Source organism: Mustela erminea, chromosome 4, assembly GCF_009829155.1.
Source record: "Mustela erminea isolate mMusErm1 chromosome 4, mMusErm1.Pri, whole genome shotgun sequence".
Taxonomy (NCBI): Eukaryota; Metazoa; Chordata; class Mammalia; order Carnivora; family Mustelidae; genus Mustela; species Mustela erminea.
In genome coordinates, this window is record NC_045617.1 from 3,784,977 (window position 1) to 3,807,562 (window position 22,586).

Sequence of the window (22,586 nt, forward strand, 5' to 3'; positions counted from 1 at the left end):
GAAACCATGATTTTTGGTTTTAAAAAGAAAGTACAGGGGCACCTGGGTGGCTCAGTCTGTTAAGTGTCTGCCTTCAGCTCAGGTTGTGATCTCAGGGTTGTGAGATCAAGCCCCACATCCAGCTCCCTGCTCAGCAGGGAATCTGCTTCTCCTTCTACTCCTAGCTCACTATCTCTGTCTACCCCTCAAATAAATAAATAAACAAGATCTTAAAAAAAATAAAAAAAAGAAAGTCCAGTGATTCTTAATGGGCTGCATAATTCCACTATAGCCATCATTACCTGGCTATTTTTTTTTTTACAGGCTTACAATTTTTTAAGAAACATAATTCCACTGTTTCCAATTCTGTTTTGTTTGTTTATTTTTGAGAGGAAGTGAGGTAGGAGAAGGGGAAGAGAGAGAGAGAGAATCCTAAGCAGACGCCATGGCCAGCATGTAGCCCAAAGCCAGGTTCAGTCTCACAATCCTGAGCTCATGACCTGAGCTGAAATCAAAAGTCTGATGGTCAACCAATTGAGACACCCAGGTATCCCTTATCATATTCAATTCTGTATGAATTTGGTTTCTTATGTTTTTTGATCAGAATCAGTCCTACTGCTTGAGGAGTCTGTTGACATGACTTCTACATCACCTTCATTTTCCTTATTATGCCCCAGAGGTCCCAACAAGATGTGATTTGGTGGCAGCGTAGTCACTGACATGTCATTTGACTGCCATGATTTTTGTGGAGCAAAATCTGGCAATCTGGCAATCTGGACATCTGGCAATCTGCCTGCTGCAGGTCCATCCCCTGGTTAATGACTGTCTACACCATTAGTGGAAGGATTGTTCACTTGATCCAATAATCCACTTCTCATCTCTATATCAGTCGGATATGGTCTATGTAGGTCACCTGGGACCCAAGTCAGTGGAGAACACAGTTTCACTTGCACTAACCCTATGTGAATGCTTAATTAGGTCTTCAGAGGAGATGGTACCTATTCTTGCTTTTTCTTTTGAGTCGAGTTTTTCTTTTGCTTAGTAAACACTCTAGCTAGTATTTGTTCTGCTTCCTTTAGGGTTTTTGTAGTTGCTGAATATCACCTTCTCTCTTCTCCACTTTCTTTTCTACAACTTACATTTCATGACGGATTTTTCCCCAATCGAGTGCCAATTTCATCAATTCTTGAAATTTCCCGTCTCTGGATTTCAGTGACTCCAGTAACTGGTTTTCCTCATCAGAGGCAACAACTTTTGGATTCTTGGCATTTCTCTAAGTTCTCTCTCTCTCTCTCTTTTTTTTTTTTTTAAGATTTTATTTATTTGACAGAGAAAGATCACAAGTAGGAAGAGAGGTGGGCAGAGAGAGAGGGGGAAGCAGGGTCCCTCCCCACTGAGCAGAATGTCTGATGTGGGGCTTAATCCCAGGACCCTGAGATCATGACCTGAGCCGAAGGCAGAGGCTTAACCCACTGAGCCACCCAGGTGCCCCTCTCTAAGTTCTCTTGACAAGACCTTCAGGGCTTCCAGTGTAAACAGAAACCCCTCTGGCATGCTGTCACCACAGGCTGTCCCAAAGCTGCCTCCTGGCCACTCCTTCTCTTTGTCTCCACTCCAAGTCTGCTGCTCTGCTCCCTACAGGCCTATAGCTGGAGACTTAGAGCAGTTTTAAATTCACTGCAAGAGCTGAGTGGAAGGGACAGGGAATTCCCACGTAATCCCAGCCTCCCAAACACGCACAACTTCTTTCACTATAACACTTCACACCAAAGTGCTACCCTTGTTACAATCAATAAACCTACACATCACTATCCCCCAAAGTCCATAATTTACATTAGGACTCACTCTTGGTCTTGTATATTCTATGGGTTTGGACAAATGTTTATTGTATCCACCATAACAATATCATAGAGAACATTTTCACTGCCCTAGAAATCATCTGTGCTCTGACTGCTCCCTCCTCTCCTTCTCTCCCAAGCTGGGGTAGCCACTGATCTTTATATTGTTTCCAGAGCTTTGCCTTTTCTACAGACTCCTGTGGTTGGAGTTTCATGGTATGCAATTGTTTCAGGTTGGCTTCCATCACTTAAAAATGTCCATTTGAGGTTGCTCCATGTCTTGCCATGTCTTGATATCTCATGTCTTTCTATTGCTTAGTAATACTCTGCGGTCTGGATGCACCATGGTTTGTTTCTCATTTCACCTTCTGACAGACATCTGGGTTCCTTCTTATGAACAAAGCTGCTGTAAACATCTATAGGTAGGTAGGCTTCTGTGTGCATATATGCTTTTAACTCATTTGGAGACTATCAAGAGCATGGTTATTGGATCGTATAGTGTGAGTATGCTCTGTTATAAGAAACTGGCAATCTGTTTTCCAAAGTGGCCGTGTTATTTTGCATTCTCTCTAACAATGAATGACAGCTCCATTGTTCTATTCTCACCAGCATTTAGTGTTTTGAGTGTTTTGAATTTGGACATTCTAAAAGGTATGGAATGATATCTCATTGCTATTATAAATTTACAATTTCTGAATGACCTAGGACTTAAAACATCTGTCATAGCTTTTGTATATTAACCTTGTATCCTGTAACCTTGTTATAATTACTTATTAGTTCTAGAAGTTTTTTTTTCTTTTTTTGGTTGATTCTTTTGGATTTTTTACATAGGTAATTATATCCTCTGAGAACAAAGACACTTTTATTTATTCCTTCTCAATCTGCCTATATTTTATTTCATTTTCTTGTTTTCTTGCTTCAGTTATGACTTCCAGTATGATGCTGAAACGGAATGCGGAGAGGGGAAATCCTAGTTTTGCAAGCTTCAACTTTCACATCATTAAGGATGACATTCACTGTAGCTTATCTGTAGCCGTTCTGTATTTATTAAAGGAAGTTCCCCTGGACTCCTAGTTTGCTTAGAGGTTTTGCTTTTTTTGTTTGTTTGTTTTTGTTTTTTATGAATGGGTTTTGGATTCTGTCAAATGTTTTTCCTGCATATATAGATATGATCCTGTGATTTTCTTCTTTTCAGATTATTACTGTGATGACTTACATTCATTAATTTTCAAATGTTAAAACAAGCTTGCATACTTGCGATAAATCCCATTTGGCTGTGATATATAATTCTTTTTAGACATTGTAGGATTTTTTTGTTTTTGTTTTGTTTTGTTTTGTTTTTGTTTTTGTTTTGTCCTTTTTGTTTGAGGAATTTGTATCTGTGTTCATGAGAGATGTAAGTCTGTGGCTTCCTTTTCCAGTAATGTTTCTTTCTGGTTTTCTTATCTAGGTAATGCTGTCCTCATACAGTGTGTTAAAGATATTCCTCTGCTTCTATCTTCTAGAAAAGACTATGGCGTATTGGTATAACTTTCTTCTTAAATGTGTGGTAAGATTCATCAGTGAATCCCCATGGGCCAGGTACTCCAGTTTCTTTTTTTTGTTTTTTTTTTTTAGATAACACCTGTTCAAATTGTATATTTCTTCTGTGTGAGTTCTGGCAGATTTTGTCTTGCAAGCAATTTCATCTGTGTTATCAAACTTGTGGGCATAGAAGTGTTTATAATATTCCTTTGCTAACATTTTCATGTCCATATGAATTATATTGATGCATTTTCTCTCATTTCTGATATTAGTAATTGTGTCCCTCTGCCCCCCGTTTTATTCCTTAGCTAGCTAGCTTGTCAATTTTATCGATCTTTTCCAAAAATGACTTTTGGGTTTTGTTGATTTTCTCTATTGATTTCCTGTTTTCAGTTTCATTGATTTCTGCTCTAATTGTTATTATTTTTTGAGCTTACATTGGATTTAATTTGTTCTTTTTTTCTCAAGTTGCTTAAGGTGAAAGCTTAGATTTTTGGTTATCTTCCTTATTTTCAAATATATGCATATGCATTCAATCGTTCAAGCTTTCTTCCACTGTTGGTACTGTATTCTACACATTTCGAAAAGTTGTATTTTGTTTTCATTTTAGTTTAAAAAAAAAAAGCTTTAATCTTGCTTAGGATGTCTTCTTTAACCCATGTGTTATGTAGAAGGGTGTGGTTTAATCTCCACATAGTTAGGAAATTCTAATGTGGTCTGACAGCAGACGTGGAGTGATTTTTATCCTTGTGTGTTTTATGGCCCAGAATGTGGTCTACCTTAGTGAATGTCCCTGGGGCCGAGGAGTGTGTATTTGCTAATGTTGGATGGAGTGGCAATTGCTACCCAGGGTACCCAGCTGAACAATGCTGCTGTTGAGGTCAACCCTGACCTTGTTTTCTGCTTCTGGGTCTGTCCATGTCTGACAGAATAGAGTTAAAGTCTCATGCATAATAGTGCAATCTTTTATTTTTTTCTTGCAGTTTTAGCAATTTTTGCCTCACCTATTTTTATGCTCTACTGTTAGGCACACATATATTAAGGATTATTATATATTTTTGGAGGCTTGACTCCTTTAACATTATGTAACGCCCCTCTTTATTAGTGTTAACCTTTCTGTGAAGTCTGCTCCGTGTAAAATTAATATACCTACTCCTATTTTCTCTTGTTTAGTGTCAGCATAGTATATCTCTCTCCAACCTTTTACTTTTAATTTATATGTGTTTATACTTAAAGTGGGTTTCTTGTAGACCAATTTATAGTTCGGTCTTATTTTTTTCATCCAGTCTGATGGTCTCTGTATTTCAGTCAGTGTACATAGACCATCGCCATATAAAGTGATTGTTGATATAGTTGGATTGACATCTACCATGTTTGTTACCGTTTTCCATTCTTCGCACTTTGTCTTTGTTCCTATATTTGTCTTCTGCTTTTTTTTTTTTTTTGCTCTTTGTAATTTTAATTCAGCATTTTATATGGTTAGCTTTTCCCCCTTTCATAGCGGTTATACTTCTTTCGTAACTATTGTCAGCAGTTGCTCTAGTCTTTGCATATACATTTACGACTAACACAAATCTGCTTTCAAATAACACCAAACTGCTTCTTGGGTAGTGCAAATACCTTACAAGAACAAAATAATCCTAATCTGTCCCTCTCATTTCTTGTATAACTGCTACTTTATCACCTAGCTACTTTAAAGTAACCCACTTTCAGCTTACTTAGGAAGAAAACAGGACTGTTATAAAATGTCTACACACCCTTATTTTGTCTCTAAATATTTTACTTGTAGACCCCCCAAAATTGGACAGAGGATTATAACTTTTTACCCTTTACCCCCCACCACCCCGTCCCTGCTTGGCTCAGAGATACTAATGGGCAATGATTTTGAAAATTCTTTTCTTAAATATTCTTAAACACTGAGTACTGGTAAATATGAATAAAGGCTCACTGATGTTTTGGCTTGAATTAACTAAAATATTTAAATTTATTAAAAATTCCCAGGAGACCCATTTGTTTTCTAAATAAAAATTTGTAGAACTTAAGCAAATCTTGGAACACTCTCAATTTAACCAGGCAAGTTTAGTTTTAGGGTGCTTTCATTCTTTCTGATTTCCTGTCTTAAAATTGTAAGTGGGTGAGGTGCTACACAACAGAGAGTGTCATTCAGGGAGACTACAAGGTGCATGGCGCCTCCCGTATTTACGTAGTGTGGTGGCCTCGTGTGGGAAATTACATGAGTGTATGCACTGAAAAGCTGTTCCATTAATTCTGTCTTCCCCTTAACTATAGTCGGTGTTGTGAGAGTAAACGGAAGAGAAAGTGTTGGAAAATCATTGTGGATGGTGTTCTCTTTGTATGCATTGGAATCCTACAAAAAGACAGAATGTTTCACTAAATAAGTTTGGAGTTTGTCTTCAATCTTTTATTTATTTCTCTCATCTTTCCCAGGCAATCCTCAGGAAGATGAATGGTGTTGATTTAATTATCTTTTAAGCTGCTCTAGACCATAACGGCATGCTTCCTTATTTCTGTGAGTGAATGATTGAACAGTTCTATTACTGAAACTATTAGATTTGGAGAGTTTATTGATTTGAAGTCTTGGAACAAGAATGGTCAATACACTGGTTTGGTACGTTAGCTCATTTAGATTCAAAAATTCCTAGAGATAGTGGAGACGGAGCTTCTGCTTTTGAATTAAAGATTACAATGGCTAAGCAATTTTAAAAAGCCTGAGCTTTCCCTTCATGGACTTCAGAAGATAATGTTAGAAGATCAATCTATGCATGTGATTACAAACGCACATCAGCCTTTGACATCAACTCTGTGAAATGAGTATGTCTAGTCTGATACAGTCTGGGTCTTGAGAAATGGTGCCTTATGGTAATTGATTCCTTTACTTGAATCATCCTGGTAATATTTTACTCGGCCTAATAAAATTGGTGTATTCTCTGGTTAGATTTAAAATTGATCATCCAACCACCATTAGTGGAAAGATTTGATGAATTTTTAAAAAATCAATCAACACATTGAATTTCTACAAAAAAAGCAGGGAACTATTGTCAGAATCATCTGGCTTTTGCTGAAAATCAAGTTATATTTACAAGTTATTTTGAGAGATTTAAAGGAGAATTAAATTGGAATTGCTTATTTCCATCCAACATGGAAACGACTTTCAGCTTGGCAGCACTGGACTCCTGGCCCTTGTTTTTAGGAAATGTACCAAGTCAAACCAAGTGGCGATGGGGCAGAACGGAATGCACAGCTGGAGAAGGCCCAAGTAGGATGAGTGTTATCAGTCTTTAATTTATGGAGCTCTGGCAGTCTGAATTCCTCTAAGTCCTGGACAAAATTTTAGCCATTTTAACAGTACCTACATGCCAATAGGCTGCAGTGGTCCAGCTGGCAGACACAAACATGTAGGCTGGTTAGTGTATAAGCTTGCACATCTGCCACGACTTCAGAGACCACCTTAGGAGCTGGTTAAGCATGCAAGTGCGATGGGCAGAACTGTTCTGATGTACGGATATTCTAACATAGGATTGGAGGGGTCAAGTAAGGGCTCTGTGTTGGTGTTGGTTATTTTCAATAACTTGGGAAACTCCTAATTATAAGGAGGGTTGTGGACTTTTTGTCAGAAATTTAAACCTCTCCAGGAAAAATAGGATTATTTCATTTGCAATGAGTATTTTTGATAAGAGGTTGCACATAGGGATTTGCCACACACAACTGTTATTTTGTCTAGGAAATAAGCTGCCTAGAGATGAAGACACAATTTCTCTACCTGCTATTGACTCAAGGCTTTATGGTTGATAAAATCAGTCAAATATGATACCAAATGTTGTCTCTGAATGCGTGTTGAATAGGACCTGCATCAGGAGACACATGTGAGAGCAAATGGTGTTGCTTTGATGTGTCTGTGTAAGGAAATCTGAGGGGAGGATGTGAATGGGATTTTTAGGGCGGAGGAAAAAGTGACCCAAATGGAGTCTTGATAGGTCCTGGCTGTCACATCAAAAATCTCCTGTTTCCTTGTTTCTTGAGCTGGTTTACCCAGACTTGCGTCATCATTTCATGTGCCCAGTCTCTTCCCCAATGTACTGTTTCAAGGCTGAGTTCATTGTTTTTGAGATGATCTCAAAATATGATATTCTCTTAACCGTGACCTGACATTCCTAACAGAGGAAGAAGAAGAACCAAAAACAAGAGAAATCTTTCGCTGACCTTGGGGACCTTCTTGTGGGAAGACTAGAGAAGTAGATGCATAGTAATTGGAGGGGAGGCAGCAGTAATCTCAGCTCAAGTGCCAGTGTTCTACAGAATGCAAGATAACCAAAGCCCCCTGAGACAGGTGTGGGTTGGTTTGACTTTGTTACCTGTTTCAGTTCTCTCTTTGTTTACTCCCAGAGTGATAGAATTTATCAATTCCTAAGCAAATGCTTCATTAGGAAGAATGCATTTAATTTAAATGAATAACTGATATACTTAAAACTTCATAAACGGTGACACAAAATCCACTAACTTTGGATTTCTGAACAATTGTTTTCAGATTGAACAGAAGCTCATTTGTCAAGATCTTTCTTCACAGTATAAATGAATGCTCCTGATAGAATTCAAGAGGTATGATTATGAAAGCTTCTTGACAGCTAGTACTGCCAGGGAGGCCTACCCATGCTGATGTTTAGGGATGTTGCTGGGGTAGGGATGCTGTGCTGTACCCAACACATTCAGAACACATGCTATATTGAAGAAAAATGTTTCTGTATGTAATTTGTGCAAGGATATCACAAATCTTTTAATTAATGAGATTATAGACAAATAAAGGAATGCAGATAGACATACAGACATAAATATCCATCACTAATTCTATTTTTTTTAAAAAAAAGATGTATTTATTCATTTTGAGAGAGAACATTGGGGGACAGGGAAGAGGCAGAGGGAGAGAATCTCAGGCAGACCCTGGGCTGAGCGTGGAGCTCAACTTGTGGCTTGATCCCACACCCCCTGAGATCATGACCTGAGTCAAAATCAAGAGTCGGATACTCAACTAACTAAGCCATCCATGAGACTCCACTAATTCTATCTTTTGTGAAAACTAAGGAATTTGCCAGGTAATTTTGCTGTCCAGTGTTTAAAGCTCTTTCTGTTGCATTCTAGATGTTTATGCTCTTGGGATCCAGTTTTGATTCTTTTATAGATTGTTACTAGTTTAAAAAGAATCCATTCTTGTATAAAGATATATGCTGGGACAAGTGTTTGGTGTAATTCTGAAGGCTTGAAGAACCTACTCCATTTTTAGTGGAATTCTGTCTTCTTCTGCACTAATGGTCGTTACATAACCACATGGGATTATGTGTATACAACATCAAGAAATGTATTGCCACTCTCTGCTCTTCCCCGTTCGACAGACAGCCCCATCTTCAGGTGCAGTGCCAGCCACGTGCCCAAGACACTATGGTGAAGGTCGGAGTGAATGGATTTGGCTGTATTGGGTGCCTTGTCACCAGGGCTGCTTTTAACTCTGGTAAAGTAGATATTGTCGCCATCAATGACCCTTTCATTGATCTCAACTACATGGTCTACATGTTCCAGTATGATCTTACCCACAGTAAATTCCATGGCACAGTCAAGGCTGAGAATGGGAAGCTTGTCATCAATGGGAAGTCCATCTCCATCTTCCAGGAGCGAGATCCCGCCAACATCAAATGGGGCGATGCTGGTGCTGAGTATGTTGTGGAGTCCACTGGGGTCTTCAGCACCATGGAGAAGGCTGGGGCTCACTTGAAGGGCGGGTCCAAGAGGGTCATCATCTCTGCTCCTTCTGCTGATGCCCCCACGTTCTGATGGGTGTGAACCATGAGAAGTATGACAACTCCTTCAAGATTGTCAGCAAGGCCTCCTGTACCACCAACTGCTTGGCCAAGGTCATCCATGACAACTTTGGCATTGTGGAGGGTCTCATGACCACCGTCCATGCCATCACTGCCACCCAGAAGACTGTGGACGGCCCCTCTGGGAAGCTGTGGCATGACAGCCGAGGGGCTGCCCAGAACATCATCCCTGCTTCCACTGGTGCGGCCAAGGCTGTAGGCAAGGTCATCCCTGAGCTGAATGGGAAGCTTACTGGCATAGCCTTCCGTGTCCCCACCCCCAACGTGTCTGTTGTGGATCTGACCTGCCGCCTGGAGAAAGCTGCCAAATATAATGACATCAAGAAGGTGGTGAAGCAGGCATCAGAGGGCCCCCTTAAGGGCATCCTGGGGTATACTGAGGGCCAGGTTGTCTCCTGTGACTTCAACAGTGACACCTACTCCTCTACCTTCGATGCTGGGGTTGGCTTTGCTCTCAATGACCACTTTGTCAAGCTCATTTCCTGGTATGACAATGAATTTGGCTACAGCAACCGGGTGGTGGACCTTATGGTCCACATGGCCTCCAAGGAATAAGAGCCCCCTGAACCACCAGCCCCAGCCAGAGCAAGAGGAAGAGAGAGGCCCTCAGCTGCTGGGGAATCCCTGCCCCAACTTATCCCCCCAAACACTGAGAATCTCCCAACCTCCACTATTTCCATCCCAGACCCCCTGAAGAAGGGGAGGGGCTTGGGGAGCCCTACCTTGTCATGTACCATCAATAAAGTATACTGTATCCAGCCAAAAATAAAAAATAAAAAAGAAATGTATTGCCTAAAAAAGACAATAAATCCCAATCTCTTGAGTAGGAAGAGGCTAACATTTTTTGAGCCTACATTATGGACAAATTATGGTTTTTTTCAGTCGATGTCCAAATAGAGAAACAGAAGTCATGTTAGATATAACAAATGGAAGTAGATTTAATGTAGGAAATCAATTACTAAAAGTTTAGAAGGTCTGCAGAGCAGAGGTGTGTATGAAGTTATTGCCCGTAACCTGGAGAGCTGGTTCCCCCATGGCTGCTGTAGGAACCACATTTCTGCCCCTGAGCAGAAACCCTTCTGATGCAGTCCAGCTGGTGCTACATGCTTCCCAGGGGAGTACAACTTCTAAACCCACAAGGTCCTTCATCCTGGCCCTGTGGATGGCACCTGTGGTAGTCAGAAATGTAATGTGGTGCCCCTGGTAAGAGCCCTTCCTCTTCAATGTGGGTGGACCTGTGCACATGAAGGATATTACACACATGTGAGGTTACATTATATGGCAAAGGCGAAGGGATTTTTTTCTGAAGTAATCATAGACCTGAACCAATAGACTTTGAGTTAATCGAAAGCCTATGGGTGGGTATGGCCTTATCAGGTGAGTCCCTAGACGAGCTTGGGAGGCAGAGCTGCTGTCCCCTGTTGGCCCTGAAGAAGCAAATCACCATGAGTATTACAAATGCAAGGAAATAAATTCTGCCAATAAATATCATGAACTTGGAAGAGCAAGGAGCTGTGAGTTTTAGAGAGAGCCCAATCCCAGTTTGCACTTGGATTGTGGCCCTGTCAGACCCTGAGACCCTGACCCTGTGAAACCCTGGACCCTGGAGGATCCAGCTAAACTGACCCATGGAAACTTTGATATAAGAAATGCTTATCACTTGAAGCTGCTCCGTCTGTAGCAATTTGCTGTGCAGCAATGGGACACTAACATGGCCTATACGTGGGTTGCTGGGTGAAAGCACTGATCACATCTTTGAGTGTGATTTTCTAAACTTGCACAGCATGTTTCCAGTTGGTGCAATGATTCTTCAACTGGCCATTCCAAACTTCTACAAGACAAACAGCTGCTGGATGTGGCAAAAGTAATGAACTGTGTGGGGTGGTGGGGAGCCCATTGCAACAATTTTCCTCCTGAAAATAAAAGGGGATTCTTGGTAGATGCTGTGTATTGTGGAATACGGTGGCAGTGAGAAGGGCCTCCAGCAAGCCTGGGATGGTGGTTCTGGCAGAAGCACTGTGGGTGAGGAAGGCACGTTCATAGGTAGGTTAAGTGTCTACTCTGATAAGGACAAAACCTGAAGGAAGGCTTCAGGATAACCAAGCTGCCCCAAGATGGCTGGCTGCTTCTCCTGGGGATGATGCCTGGCTGGGAACTTGGGCAGCCCCCGTTATGGGCAGGCTGGGCAACCCGCTGAGTCTCTACCAGATAAGCCTTGGTGAGGGGAAGTCCAGGTTGTCAAAGTTCTGCTCAGCTCCCATTCCTGCCACCCTGGCCACTTTCTACATGTGTGTCTGCAAACACCAGGGGGAATGAGTAAATGTGTGGCATGCACCGAACATCTTCTTGTCCACCTGATTTCTGAGGGTCTTCTCATTAGTGGGTGCACTTGGGTGAGTGTGCACACAAGGCCTTCATACATTATACCCATCCTGAGGGTCCATCTACAGGTCTTTTCCTGGGAAGTGCTGGTCATCTGTATTTCCATCTTTTATTCCAAGTTCCTGCTCATGGGACCAGAATGTTACTTGTTCACTATGACTCCACACAGATCCACACCTGGCCGGTTTTCAGTCCAGGCAAATCAGAAACCCGATGGGCTATTGAAAGTGTTCCCTGGGGGATTTCCTTTCAGTGACATTTCTCGGTGCCATCCCTCTGTGGGACCACAGCTCTGCAGCAGCATAACAGACCACGGAGTATCATAGGCAATCCAGGCTCCGGTTTTTGTCTCCTTTGTAAACTGGCCATTGGAACCTCTGTGAGTCTGAGTGGAGGCGAAGTGAAAGCGGGTAGTGAACAAGAAAAGGGCCCTTAAAGGACGAGCTACCTGCTCTCACAATATACCCACATCTTCATGAGCTGCCAGTGTCTGCTCTTGGGCACACATCTGTCTTCTTGAGGTGTCCTGCTACCTCTCTGTGGGACTGTGCATTCTTTACGCAGGCCACACTCTCCCCGAGCTGTCCCAGCCAATGAGTGGGCATGGTGAAGGCCCTAGAACCAGAACCTTCCCATTCAGTGTGGAGGGAGTGAGCTGGCGCCCCAACTTTTCCATTTGATGTGGGGATCCTCTAACGTTCACGGTTGTACCGGCCTCTCCTGCTGAGGGAATCAGGAATTTCCCATTTCAGGCTTCTCTCACCCAGTCCTTCTGCTCCTTCTCCAAGATGTCCCGCACTGTCCTCTGAACGCTGGCCACCTGTCTGACTCCTTTGCTTTCACCATCATGGGCTTTCCCCAGCAAATTCTGCCCCCACCCCCTCCCAACTTCTGATTCTCAGAGAACAGACACTGACACATCTGCTAGGCACCTTGTTGTGTCCATTAACAACTGCTATCCAGAATTTCTGAAGGAACCAATAAACACATTTAATGGGGGTTTAAAACTTCCATTTATTGCTCCCCCTTTGTTTTTGGTGTATTTCTTTCTCTGTTGGGATTTCAGAGTAATCCCTACAATGCATATTGAAAGCTTGTGTGCAAAGATGAAGATTGCAGAGGAACTGGCTGGCATCTGAGGTGCTGGGCTAGGAAGCAGCTGGTGGGTTGTGTGTGGAAGGTGTGGGGAGCAGCAGGGTATGGCCGGTGGCTTTCCCCAGAGAACAATCCAAAAATAGCCTGTCGGTGGGGCATAGAAACCCTCAGCTAGCTTGGGAGCTTGTCAGGGAAAGGTTTTGAAGTCTCCACAGTTCAATTATGGAATTAATTTTCCTGCTTGCAACCTCTTTTCTCACCCCAGGCCTCTGCTGTAGCTTGTTCCTATCCTCCAAGTTGAGCTTTTCCAGAAAATAAGCCTCTAGTTTTAGGGATTGGTATTTGTCAGTGGTGGTCTGTGGAGGAAGAGGAGCCTGAAATCCGTCCTCTCCATGTGGAGAGTAGGGGGGGGTCCTCTGGGCTGCAGCCCACAGCCACCCCCCAGCTCTCTCATGCCCTTTTCAGGTGTTTCTGGGAGTCTAAGCCAGCTTCCAGCCCCTCAGCTCCTGAGCACTTGCTACAGTCCAGTGTTGTTTCCGTCTAGTTTTCTCTGTTGTTTGGGTGGATGCCTCTTCGAGAAAGAACACGACTGTTGGGCTTGACTTTGCGCTCAGTCATGGTATTTGCAATGTTTTGGAAGGAGAGGGGCCGTGCTTGTGTGTTGCCTCCACTATTCGAAGACTGGAAGCCTGATACTTGGTTTCCACCAGTGGTTTTTCCCATGTTTTCTCCTCCTTCTCTCCAACATCACTAATGAAACCACTTCTGTCCCCTGGAGAGCTGCTGCTCCTGTACAACGCACTCAAATACTCCTGGAACGATCAGGGGCCAGATTGTGTCGTTTTAACTCTGCATAGAGGCTTCACATAATAGAGGAATAACAACAACATCAACAAATTGTAAGGAAAGATAGTACCATGCTTGGGTAAATCTGAGCTTACGTTGCCATTTTCTTGAGAAAGTTTATATTCAAATTAAGTGCTTAAGTTCATATATGTTAATCATTATGCTTACGTGATCTATATGGGCACAATGTATGTGTGTGTGAGAGAGAGAGAGAGCAAAATGCAGGATATATTCCAGTGATAGTCTGATTTATTCTGACTCACTAAAATTGACTTTGATTTTAAGGTCATGTAGTTACTTATATAGATCATATGCATGCATAATCTTATACTTGAATATTTGAATATGACTTCATCAGAAGTTCATAAAGTTTAAAGTTTAATTTAAGAGCACTGGGAATGGGAGGGTTTTCTATGAATAAAATTTCATGTTTTTAAGTCTTAAATGGGCAGCGGGAACTTTCTTTCAGTGAACAGAGACCATAGTTTTCAATCTACTTTCACTGAGAGGTTTTCTTTTCTCCTTTCCCTCCAGAACGGAAGGAATTCTACAAATAGAATTCTACAAATAGAAGTCTCTTATAAAACGTCCCTTACTGGAGATGACTTTAACTTACTGCTTTGAATAAGCCCAGGTTATTTGGTCAGTATTTTTATCTGACTTGACTTTTCAAACTTCTTATGGTGGATTTATTGATAACCTGGTCATCTATGGTATATATTCCCAAATTTGGACCACCCAAATATTATATGGACCTTAATATTTTTTGCAAGACTAAAATTTTCTGTTCATTATATATTAACCTATTTGAGAGTGTTCGGAATGCAGAAATACTCAAACTCTCTCTGATGCTCATGCTGTGGGACGTATTTCCATAATCTCAGTACCAGAGGTACAATTTAAACTTGCATAGAGGTTAATATTATAGGGCTCTTGGGCCGTGAAGCTGACAGCTTCTCCCACGCTTGAATTCTGATTTTTCTTCGGGAGGACCCTACATTTTCATTAACTGTTTATGCATATTTTACAGATGTAAGTGAGTAGCCTCGGGCAGTTGCAGAGAAAAATGGCTCATTTCTGATTTCATCTTGTCTTCCTGTTCATTTCTACAAAGTTTCCCATTTAGTCTAGACATAATTCTGCCACAGAGCAATGTTGAGTGCCAAGTGAGGTCCAACAGTCATGTTCTTTCTCTAAGATGCCATGGAAACTCTATATTGGATTGGCAGAAAGTTTTTAGAGAAATTAATCCTTAGCTAAGTTATTTCGCCAACTGAATTCCTCAGAGAGTAGTAAAAACGATAATTAAACATAAAATTGGGGAACAATTTAAATAATACTGTATGTCATCTTGCACAAACACACCATACAGTCATTCCTACTCTTAGACACACACCACACCCCCCGCCCTTAACAAAATTTTTTATCTGAGTATGGTTGGCAATGTTACATTAGGTTCAGGTGTGCAGCATAGCGAGTCAACTCCTCTATACTGTGATACCCTGTGCTTGACCCGAGTGTAGCTACCATCTGTCACCATACAACAGGACTGCGACATAACTGACGATATTCCTTACGCGCTGCCTTTGATTCCCACAGCGTATTCATTCCATAAATGGAAGCTGGTGTCTTCCTGCTCCCCTCACCCACTCTGTCTCCCTGCTTTCTGACAACCGTCAGTTTGCTCTCTGTATTTACAAGCCTGATTCTTTCTGTTTATTTATTAATTTTTTTTCTTTAGATGTCACCTACGAGTGACATCATACAATGTTTGTCTTTCTCAGTGTGACTTATTTCACCAGCACCCACATTGTCACTTAGGTCCATGCATGTTGTCACAAATGGCAAGATTTCACCTTTTTTGGGGGGAGGGAGTACAATATGTAACACACACCACATCTTCCTTCTCTGTTGATCTGTTAGCAAACACTTGGGTTGCTTCCATATCTTGGCTATTGCAAATAATGTTGCAATAAACATAGGGGTGGATATGTCTTTTCAAATTAGTGTTTTCACTTTCTTTGGGTAAGTACCCAGTGGTGGAATTATTGGATCATATGGTATTTTTATTTTTAATTTTTTTGAGGATCCTCCAGGTTATTTCCCAGTGGCTGCGCCGGTTTGCATTCCCACCAACAGTGCAAGAGAGTTTCTTTTTCTCCACATCCTTGTCAACACTTGTTATTTCTTCTATTTCTGATTTTAGTTAGCCAGTTTGACAGGTGTCAGGTGATATCTCATTGTTCTTTTGATTTGCATTTCTGTGTTGATAAGTGATGTTAAGCATATTTTTATGTGTCTATTGACTATCTGTATGTCTTCTTTGGAAAAATGTCTCTTTAGATCCTCTGCTCATTTTTAAATTAGATTGTTTGTGGTTTTTTGTTTGTTTGTTTGTTTGTTTTGGAGGGGGCATTGAGTTGTATGCTCTTTATATATTTTGGGTATTAATCCCTTATCAATGATATCACTTGCAAATGTCTTCTCCTGTTCAATAGGTTGCCTTTTTTGCCTTTTTGTTTTGTTGATTGTTTCCTTCACTGTGCAAAAGGTTTCTTATTTTGATATATTTCTATTAATTTATTTTTGCTTTTGTTTCCCTTACCTTAGGAAGCATATCTAAAGAAATGTTGCTGTGGCCAATGTCAGGGAAATTATTGCCTGTTCTCTTTTCTAGAATTTTTATGGTTCCATGTCTCACATTTTATTTTTAATCCACTTTGAGTTATTTTGGTGTATGGTGTTAGAAAGTGGTCCAGTTCCTTCCTTCCTTCCTTCCTTCCTTCCTTCCTTCCTTCCTTTCTTTCTTTCTTCATATAGCTGTTTAGTTTTTCCAACACTGTTTATTGAAGAGACTGTCTTTTCCCATTATATATTTTTGCCTCCTTTGTCATCAATTGACCATGTAAGTGTGAGGTTTTTTTTTTTAAATTTATTTTTATTTATTTGTCAGAGAGGGAGAGAGAGCGAGCGAGCACAGGCAGACAGAGTGGCAGGCAGAGGCAGAGGCAGAGGGAGAAGCAGGCTCCCCGCTGAGCATGGAGCCCGATGCAGGACTCGATCCTGGGACTCCGGGATCATGACCTGAGCCGAAGGCAGCCACCCAAACAACTGAGCCACCCAGGCGTCCCGTAAGTGTGAGTTTTTTCAATGAGCTTGCATACATATACATATATTATATAAAATAAAATATATAATATTATATATATTATTGGTTCATTTATCTTATCGCTTCTGTTTCTCTGGAAAATACTATTGCCCTATCAAGACTTGGTTTTCAGCCTGATTCTTGAATAATCCTGAAAATGGTTATAAAATTAAATGACACAACATTTTTTGAGTCACAGACACTTAGTGTTCAAAGGACATTGATCTTGCCTGCATTCACTCATCCATCCATCCATCCAAAGATGATTAGTGTGTGTGTGTGAGATGCGCCTAACTGCTGCGGGAGAAGAAACTCACCACACAAAGTTCCCGTACCACGAGAACTGCTCCCTCTTAGGATAATCCCAACTTGAGCATCTACTGATGTGCAGGTAGCCTGCTCTCATGGAGAACTACACCATCACAGTTCTCCTTCTCTATTGATCCGAAGACATTTCTAACATGAATTTTCTCTGTCCTGGTCAACCTATGCATATTCTGGCTAAGCAATGTTCTTTTTAGCGTCAAATTGAGTGCTCCAGGTAAGTGCTGAGCTGTGTTAAGGACAGAGACTGCGATAGAGCCTAAGTTTCCAGCACTATGCTCTGCACAATCTAAAATCCGTGCTGATTTAAAAACTAGCTTTAAATAGTTGCCCAATGAAGGAAGTTCAGAGTTATTTAAAATTTAATGTTATTTAGTTAGCTAATTATTCTTTTTGGAAATTCAGATTTTACTCAGATTTAAAACATTATAAAACCTTGTGATAAATTTATATATTAAAATTCTGTTGGAATTGTGTTAAATCATTATTCTATTTTGGTTATAGTCAATGCATTTCAAATATAAAATTGATCAGTAACGTGGCTACCCCTGTGCTGTCTCCGTCATTCAAGTCTGGATTCTCAGTACAGTTTTGTAGCTTTATTCATGTAGGTCTCACAAGTCTTCTTAAGTTTATTCTACTTTATTTTGTGATGCTAACTTTGAATGCTACTGGAAAGTCCCCCAATAATGGGTCTGTGATTAAAGGAGCGAGACTGATCAAAGTGAAGGTCAAGCAAAGCTTTACTTCTCGCCAAGCATCGAGAATCAAACTGACCCGCCAGGGCCATCTCTTACAAAGAGGCGACCTCTCCCTGCCTTACAGACTAGCTTTTAAGGGCAAAGGCCATGTGTTTGGGCCTGGCCATGCACAGGTGGCCAATGAGATTGTAACACACAGGGACTTTCCCTAAGCTGCACAGTCATGCCAGGTCACACGTAAGTGACCAACTAAATTACAATTTACCCTATAGTAGCTATTTGAACTAGCCTATCACCTTGGTCAGAATTGGTGCCCAAAAGGTGCCCAAAAAGGTGGGGCCCATACTCCTTGGTAGCGAAGGAGACAGTATGTGCCCCCACTGATTGAATACCTCCACCTGGCCTGACCCACCCTTGTATTTGGGCTTTGTTACCTGGGACTAGTTTCTGGGACTTGCTTTTAAGTAAGTTCCCTGGGGGGGGGGCAGATTAAGTTTTACTGCATAAACAACAAAATCACTGTTTAACCGGATGACATCGCTCTGGCTAAATAGGCCGTTATACTACCACTTCCAGGAATTTTCTAAATAATTATTCTGGTGGAAAGGGATACAACTGAGTAAATGTAAGAATGAAGAATGATTTAAAAAATCAATCACGTGTGCCAGAGACAGGATATTTTATTACTTTTTATTCAAAAATTGAGACCTATTATTTGTACAGTACATGTGGACATCTTAAGTATACAGCTGAGAGGATACTTACTCCTGTGCATACAACACAGATTTATACAGACTATTTCCAACACCTGGAATGCTCCTTTTTTTTTGTAGGTTTTTAAAACTTTCCTTTTTTTTAGCATTTAAATTTAATTTTATTTTTTTCAGTGTTCCAAGATTCATTGTTTATGCACCACACCCAGGGCTCCATGCAATCCGTGCCCTCCATAATGCCCACCGGCAGGCTTGCCCACCCCCCCCCCCCCCCCCCCCCGGAATTTGTTCCCTAATGCTGCAACTCAGGCGATGTCCCTGCCCAACTGGTAACCACTATTCTGATTCTAATCTCGGTGATTTGTTTTGCCTGCTTTTAAATTACATATCAGTGGGACTACAAAGGATGTAGCCTGTCCCCTCTAACTTCTTTCATTCAGCATTTTGACCATGAGATCCGCCCATGTTGTGAGAATTAGTGCATTGTTTTTTACTCCTGGAATCACATCCCTGGAATAAGCTCCAGTAGGCCATGATATTATCTTTTTTCTATGTTGTCGGATTTGAGTTTGCTAATATATTTTTAAGCTATCTGTGTTTGTGTTAGAGAGATAAACTGTCCTGTAGTTTTCTTCTCCTGTAAACCCTAATAACATTGGGCATCAAGGTTATGCCGGTTTCACAGAATGCGTTGCGAAGTGTTCCCATTTTCGTATTCCCTGAAAGAGGTTGTTTAAGAATTGGTGTTATTTCTTCCTTGAACGTCTGAAAATTTTTACCAGCCAAGTTATCTAGACCTACAGTATTCTTTCTCCAACGGCTATTGGAAAATTTGGGTTTTATTTAATTGCCATGAATATTTTTAGCAAATTGTGATTTTTAAAGAATTCCTCGTGTATTTCATTTAAATCTTCAAATTTGTCGGCATAAAGTTCAAAACAACCTCTTATTAATCTTTTTTTTTTTTTAAGATTTTATCTATTTGATAGGAGAGATTGACAGCTAGAGAGATCACAAGCAGGGGGAGCAGGAGAGGGACAAGCAGACTCCCTGCTGAGCAGGGAGCCCGACACAGGGCTCCATCCCAGGACCCTGTGCAGAAGGCAGACGCTCAACCAACTGAACCACCCAGGTGCCCCAACTTGTTAATCTTTTAATATCTCTAGTGTATGTAGTAATGTCTCCTTATATTCTTGATATTGGAAATGTTTTCTGTATTAAAATCAGTCTTCCAAGTTGTGTATAAATTTTATCAATGCTTTAAAAAAAAAAACTTTCAGCCATGTTGATTTTCTCTAGTGTACATTTTTTTCATTCATTAATATTTGGTCTTTTTAAATGTTTTCCTTCCCTCCATTTATCTTGGGTTTAACTTGCTCTTCCTTTATCTAATTTCTAGATTTGAAAATTTAGGTCATTGATTTTCAAACTTTGTTTTTTCCCTCAATTATATTAATCTAAAGCTATGGATTTTCCCTCTGAACACTATTTTAGATTTATCCCACTTATTTTTATATATTATATTTTCATTATTATTTACTGTAAACTTTTTTCTAGTTTTCACTGTAATTTCTTCAGTGACATGTGGACCATTTAGAAGTGTGTTACTCACCTCCAAAATATTTTTGGATTTTTTGGTTTTCTTTCTGTTATTATATTCTAATTTGATTGAAAGTGGTCAGAGAAGCTACCTTTTTATTTCAATTTTTAAATTTTTTTTTTTTTAATTTGAGTATAGTTGACACATGATGTTGTATTAATTTCACGTGTACAACATAGTGATTGGACAAGTTTATACATGATGCTATACTCACCACAAGAATAGCTCCCTTCTGTCCCCACCACACGGCGCTCTTAGAGTATCATTGGCCATGTTCCCTATTCTGTGTCTTTCATCCCCATGACTTACTCATTCCATAACTGAAGCTTGTACCTCCCACTCCCCTTCCCCCACCTTGCCCATCCTTCAAACCTGCCCTTAGGGCTGCCATCAGTTGGTTCTCTGTATTTGTAGGTCTGATTCTACTTTTTGCTTGTTTATTCTTTTGCTTAATATATATTTTTTTCATTTTCTTTTTCTTTTTTTTCTTACATGAGCCAGATACCATGTTTTGGTAAATGTCTCATGGCCGTGAGCATGAATTACTTAGTTGTTGGTTTTTATAGGTAAGCTGGATAATCATTTTATTCAAATCCTGTGTACCTTCAGAGATTTTAGGCATGCTTATTTTATCAGTTACTGAGAGAATTTTGCTTAATTCTCACACCATGGGTGTGGATTTATCAATCACTCACTGCTTTTAACTTCTGTGAAAATAATTCCTCTTCTATGGGCCATTGTTGCCATATATTATGTTTCCCCACTACCTTTCTTAATTTTAAATATAACAGGTTCCATGTTGAATCCCTCTTATTTTTATAGTACTTATTAATTACTTATGTTTATTTTTATTTTTATAATCAATTACCATATATGTTCTGTCCAGGAGAATTATAACAAATGGCAGTGATGAGCTGAAGTCTACTTACTGTGGGTGTGCCTGTGTAACTGTTCCATTGAGAGGTTGGGCTGTTTACCTTTTAAAAAGAATATTTGTTTTTATTGTTTTTAGAACATATCCTATTATTTCTATTTTTATATATAACTTCTTTTAATCAGGAATGAATATTAGATTTTTATTGCATTTATTAGAATGTTCATCATGATTTAGAACAGTAATTGATTATTAAGTTTAACCTGTTTTTGCAGTTTATTGGAGTCCCCCTATTCAGCTTTGATACTGTTATACTGAAAAATTGTACCATTTTGTTTTTTAGTGTTTTACTTGAAAAAAATTACTCCAACATTACTAAGAGTTTGGACTATAGTTTTATTTGTAATGTGCTATTTTTAGTCAGGTTTTGCTTAAAGAGTTTTCATTAGGTAGAAGTACATTTTGGATCAAATTTCATGTATGCTGGAGTTATAACTTCTAAAAATCAAGAAAAATTGTTAATGAAAATTGTTAGTAAAACTCTTTTGAACTTAAAAATATTTTGAAGATAATTATTTTGTAATATTAGATATATGTTACCTGATTGTTATCTTTTCCAAGTGTTGTTTCATTTTAAATCATCCTTTTATTTTACAGCAGGTTTCTATTTATAGAACAATTATGAGGCTGCCACAGAGTTCCCAAATATCCCACACCCAGTTTTTCCTATTATTAACATTTTATATAGTACGGTATATTTGCTATACTTAATAAACAATATCGATACACTGTTACTGAGTCCATATTTTATTCTGATTTCTCAGTTTTTACTTCCTGTCCATTTTCTTTCTCCGGGTCCCATCAGGCCACGCTTCCTCTGCAGGCTCTAAGACAGAGTCCTTTCTTGCCTCTCTCTAGATTCTGGTATTGCAGGAAATCCCAGCCTCTCCTTGGTCTGTAAGTGCATCGCTCCAGTCCCTGCCTTCATCCCATCTCCCATCACCTTTTCCCGTTGTCTCATGACAGAGTCTTTGCTTTGTGTATGTCTGCCTCTGTGTCTGCTCTCCTCTTGTTAAAAGGACATTAATCATAATGGATGAAGGACTCACTCTACTCCACCATGACCTCCGCTTAACTAATCACATCTGCAAATCCCTCATTTCTGGGTTCCGGGATGGCCATGAGTTACCAAGCTCTTGGCTGTGACTGTTTCTTAGCCTGTCTTTGTTTTTGATGATCTTGACAGTTTTGAACAGGACTGGTCCAATATTCCATAGAACGTCTGTTAATTGGATTTGTCTCATGTTTTTCTCATGACTAGACTGTGGTTATGTGTCTTTGGGATGAAGTGCCATTTTCATCACGATGAACACACCAACATGATTTATCACGATTGATGTTCACTTCGATCAATTGGTTGACCTAAGTTTTCTTTTAAAATTTATAATATACTTGGGTAATTTTTAAAATAAAGTTTTCCCTGGTATACTGCTTTTCAAATTAATTAACATACATATTGCGTAATACTATTTATCTTGGAGCCAGAGGCTAACAGATCCAGAGACAGAGACAATGTATAAATGGATTGCAGGACAAATTCAGATGAATGGGAATTTGGCCAAGCATTTCGTGCCTTGGCTGCTCCTTTGCAACTCTGGCAAAAATGAAATAACT

General features: G+C 40.1%; 1 long non-coding RNA gene and 2 pseudogenes across 1 annotated transcript; 1 reads left to right on the top strand and 2 right to left on the bottom strand.

Annotated features, from left to right (window-relative positions):
- Positions 1-566: 566 nt before the first annotated feature.
- On the bottom strand, positions 567-4,732 carry LOC116587917 (annotated as a pseudogene).
- Positions 4,733-8,260: 3,528 nt separating this feature from the next.
- LOC116587974 lies at positions 8,261-16,673 on the bottom strand. Its single transcript, XR_004284724.1, has 3 exons — positions 16,662-16,673; positions 10,809-10,815; positions 8,261-8,380 (listed from the first exon to the last, which is right to left on the bottom strand). It is a non-coding gene; the product is annotated as an uncharacterized LOC116587974 (long non-coding RNA).
- Positions 8,778-9,871, top strand: LOC116587973 (annotated as a pseudogene).
- Positions 16,674-22,586: the final 5,913 nt, after the last annotated feature.